The sequence below is a fragment of the Brassica oleracea genome, unplaced genomic scaffold, assembly GCF_000695525.1.
Source record: "Brassica oleracea var. oleracea cultivar TO1000 unplaced genomic scaffold, BOL UnpScaffold00842, whole genome shotgun sequence".
In the NCBI taxonomy this organism is placed as follows: domain Eukaryota; kingdom Viridiplantae; phylum Streptophyta; class Magnoliopsida; order Brassicales; family Brassicaceae; genus Brassica; species Brassica oleracea.
This window is the reverse complement of record NW_013617474.1, coordinates 30,963-36,113: the sequence shown is the minus strand read 5'-3', so window position 1 is coordinate 36,113 and position 5,151 is coordinate 30,963. Positions and strand designations below refer to the sequence as shown.

The window sequence follows — 5,151 nt, the reverse complement described above, 5'->3', positions numbered from 1 at the left end:
AAACAGATGAATAACTCAAGAACTGACCGTTAACTTTTAGATCCCTCCGTTCATAATGTACTAATATATGTCCTCTATCCATAGACACCAATTTTACTCCCATCGGACACCATTTGCTTAACCAAAGTAGCTTCATCTCCAGGGTGGTCGTAAACGCAAACTGCACCAACACCTCTCACGAAATCAAGCATAACTCTCAGAAAATAACTTGGAATAACGATCCGCTTGCAGGAGATGATAGATAAGAGAGTTAACTACTCACTGACGAATTGCCAGACTGAAAGATTTTGTTTCTGTCGACCGTTTCTCACTTACACTGAGACTGGTCGGAACTGTCTCTGCAACTCAACAGCTTTATTCTTCGCCAAGAAGAAACGTTAACAACATTCTAACCGTACGTACATTTGATGATCGAATAGATGATATGAAAAGCTGGCATCGAGATCTTTCCAATGATATCTTGCCCGTTTCCTGGTTCGTTCTGTATCAACGGTATAACGCTGATGAAGTTGACTGTTTGCAGATCCGATCTGTAGATATAAGTCCCAAAGAAACAACCATAACTCTTAGATATAAATTCCAAATGACGATCTGCTTTCTCATACACATAGATCTATGAGTGTAGAACATACCTCAAAATTTAGCTTCGAAATACTCATATTTGATCGATCGTTTTTCTGTTCCCCCAAAACATGTCTGCAGAGCTCTACTCTCTCTTTTCGGATGGAGGGAGGGCTTCTCTTTCATGGTGGCTATTTGTGGCTGTTCCGATGACGTTCCGGCAGGGATTTGCCATCCCCAAAAGTATCTGTCAGAGGCCACCCCGAAATATCATCTTAAATAAGAAAACTTTAGGGTTTTCTGTAATGTAATTGGGTCTTAGTGGGCTAAATTTTTCCGGGCCGAAATTTGGGTCGTTACATTTTTCTCAAGCTCACCAAGTCGCTCTCTGTCTTAATACCAGCCTATCTCTCTTTTCTCCCCCTTCTCTTGCACTAAAATCCATGAAACACCATTTGTTCTGTGCTAAGGCTACTACTGGTGATGATCTTAAGAGTAGTCGTCCTTTGAAGCCCTTTTCTCCCTCTCTTTGGGGAGATCACTTCCTCTCTGTTCCCCTCAACGGCGATGTAAGTGGATATACCCCCCTTTCAGATATCTTTTTTTTCTTAAATGATTCTTGAAAGACCATTTTGGATCTTTTTAGGAATTTGATGAGCTAGAAAAAGAGATTAAATTTATGAAGCCTCTGGTAAGAGACATGCTCATGTCTTCTCATAGCAGCGACAAGGAGAGGATTCGTCTCATCCAGTTGCTTATTAGCCTCGGAAACTCTTATCATTTTGGGAAGGAGATCGAAGAGATCATTAACCTCAGTTTCCCAAAGTTGGATAACATAATTGCCGGGGAAGATGATTTGGAAACAATCTCCATTATATTTGAGGTCTTCAGACTGTACGGTCATAACATGTCTTGTGGTACGAGTAATAGTTTTCCTGGATTGACATACACGTATTCATAACCTAATATATTTATTCAATTATAACAGATAATTTTTATTTTTAGATGCCTTCGATAGATTCAGAGGTGAAGATAGTAGGTTCAAGGAGACTCTAGCCAGAGATGTTAGAGGAATGCTACAGTAGTTCCAAGTAGCTCATCTGGGGACACCTTCTGAAGACATAATGGACGAAGCGCTGAGTTTCACACGGAACCACTTGGAGTCTTTAGATGGCCATAACGCATCCAGTGCTATTGCTCCCCATCTCTTCAAGCATATACAAAACGCACTATACATATCTCGATACGGTAACATAGAAGTACTAGTGGCTAGGGAATATATTTCTTATTATGAACAAGATGAAAGTCACAATGAGATCATTCTCAAGTTTGCAAAGCTTAACTTCAATTTCTGCCAGTTTCTTTGCATCCAAGAACTCAAAACTCTCACCAGGTGACGTACTTATCTTCAATCTTGTTGATAGAAAGCGTTCCTGTTTTCACTTTCCCAATGCATTTACGTGTAAGTTTACAGATGGTGGAAGGACTTAGATCTTGCATCTAAGTTAACTCACATTAGGGATAGAGTTGTGGAGTGCCATTTTATGTCTTTAGGAGCATATTTCGAGCAGCAATATTCACTTGGTAGAATCATAGTGGCCAAAATCACGATGATCGTGGTTGTCGTGGATGACACATATGACGCATATGCAACTCTTACCGAAGCCATTGCTCTTACAGAATGTTTGCAGAGGTATACATACATAAGTGCGTATATTTATATGTACATGGGATTCTCCCGTAAATACCCCTTTCGTTTGTTTATAAGTTTTAAATCATTTTGTAATATATATAAAATTTTATTAAGTAGTTATTTTGTTTTCATCTTAACTAAATATGTACTTTCCAATATAATACTTCGAATCAGTTCAAATATTTTTTTCTAGTTGAGTTGCATCAATTATTTCAAATTGAAAAGTGGTTTTTTTTTCTGTTTTATTTTAATTAGGTTAGAATTAGATTAACATTTGTAATTTCATTTAGTTGGGTTCATCCTCTTATTTTTGGTAGATATATATTTTAAATATAAAATTTGATATATGTTATTCTGATTAAAAACAGAAAATAAAAATATAAAGTTGGATTTGCATTAACAAACATATTTTGTAATATTTTGAGAATTTCACATACATATATGAATATTTATAAAATAATTAAACTCTTATAATCGGTTAATAATTTTTTTTATTAAAAAATTTGAGGACATTTTATAATTTATATGTATGAAAGTTGAGTAGAATATTATTTAATAAGTTTATATTTTCTGTAATTAGGTGTATGATTTGAGAAATATGATATTAGATGATCATTTTTTGTTCAAGTATTAATTTATTTTTATCAAAAAATAATAATCATGATAAAAATATTATTTTTTGAAAAATTGGTATCTAAAATATTTTATTTTTCAAATATTTTTTCAATTATGTTATATAAATAAACCTATATATTTTTAAAATTTATAGATATATTCTTTTTATTATCTTGTTTAGCGAAATAAAAATTATTTTATATATAAAAAAAATTATATATTTTATATTTTACAAATATTTATTTTTAATATTTTATGAGGCCATATAAATAATTGTTTATAATTTCAATTTCGTATAACTTCTAATTTATTAAGGGTGTCCATTTAGTGACTTTTGTGAGAATTATATAATATGTTTTAAATTGTTTTGAAATTTGTAAATATAAATATATAAATTTATTAATTATCACTATATATTAATCTTAATTAGATATGTGATTTCAAATATAAATTATCGACTCAGTTCAAGTATTCACTTTTAGGTATATGACTTGCATCCATTATTTCAAATTTAACAACTATTTATCTATTTTCTTTTAGTTAGTTTATAATTATAATTATATGGATATGTTATATTGATAAAAAAGTAGAAAAATATAAGGGTTTTTTGCAAATATGACTCAAAACTTGAAGTCAAACACAAAACTAACCCATGTTTTTTTTTGGAACTTTGACTTGCCACTTTCACCCCCCACCCCCAAAGTTCAGATTATTCACGACGAAAATGCCATCCCTTTTTTTTTTTTTTTTGGAAAATGCATATTTTTTTGAGCTGCGTAAAATATATAGGAAAAAATTACACGGTAACATACTTTTCACTTCTCTCTTAACACTCTAGCATACTTTATGCTGTGGTGTACTTTCAGGCTACAAAATTCCTAAATTACCCTTTCAATTCTAAACAGTATGAGTTGATCCCATTTAATTAAATCACTGTCGAGTTTTTTTGTTTTCTCTTCTCCTCTCTCATTTTTTTTCTCTTCTACTCATCTTCTTCTCATCTTCACCGCTGAAAAAAACAAAGACATAGTAAATATCAACCACCAATTATGAGATTTAATGTTCTTTTGTTTCTTGTCTTTTACTCTTCTGTTTTTAGATTTATTAATTTTTCAGATCTGAAAAAATGGTGATGTTATAACGGAAGGTGATGACGTGACGAATTGGTGGTGGTGGCGTGACGAATCATTGGTCTCCTCGTTGCCGGTGGCAGAGCGTGAAGGAGGAGCAGAAAAGCTTGATGGTGGAGGACGAGACAAGACGTGGTCACACCAACTTTGGTGGTGCTGTTAGACAGAGAAGTCGCTGGAGTGACCACACCAACTTTGACCATAACCAAAAATGTGCAAAAACCTATACCTATGACCACAGCGACTTTGACCATAACCTCTCTTTTCACAACCAAAATCCTGACCACACCACCCACCGATCTGCTATTCATAAAGTCTTTGACCACATGATTATTGGTCCTGATCTCTCTTCTCTCAACCGCAACCTTGACTCAACACGTTTAATATTAACCACATCATCAAGTCTGGCCATAAAATCTCTCTTCTCTTGTCTATCTTTTTTTATGATTTGTATTTACGTTAACAAGAACCCTCAAATCAAATTAGCGTAAATCATATCTTATGGTTACTATTGAAACCCAATACCCAATAAATCTACCAACAATTAATAACAACTAAAGCAACTAAATATATGTTTAAACCATCCCCACTCTAGTCACTATTTCTCTTTCTTACCCAAGGGCCATTTCGTCAGGCAAAAACAACTAAAATCCAAAAGTAAAGCAAATAGTACATCTCAAGTGTAAAGTGCCTAAATATGTTAAGTTTTATGAAAAAGTAACCCATTATGTAACTCTCTCAATATATAGAGACAACTACAAAGTGGTTATGGAGGAGTTCATGAACACACATGGTCATGTGCCACAACAAATTCTTCTGCGATGCCTCAGCTTTGCACGAATCTTCGACGTGTTCTACAAGGAGGGTGATGGATACTCTGGCCCCAAAGGAAAAATCGAACGCTATATGAACTCCTTGTACGTCCATCCAATACCGCTTTCAGGTTGACTTGGAATGCACACCAGTTCTAACTAAGTTGAACCTTCTTTCTTTTTTGGTACTTTCTATAAATAAAATTTCAACACTCCACTGTTACCATGTAGGTCTATCCGGGGATGTTGTGTTAATCGTATGCTTATAAACAATAATTTATGCATCTTTCATTCAATTCGTCTTTGTTATAAATTATTGTTTAATGCTGATCCTGATTTA

The 5,151-nt window shown here is 33.7% G+C and overlaps 1 pseudogene; it reads left to right on the top strand.

The window, feature by feature from the left end:
- The window catches only part of LOC106320185, a 12,873-nt pseudogene extending 7,926 nt beyond the window's left edge, over positions 1 to 4,947 (top strand).
- The last annotated feature ends 204 nt before the right edge of the window (positions 4,948 to 5,151 follow it).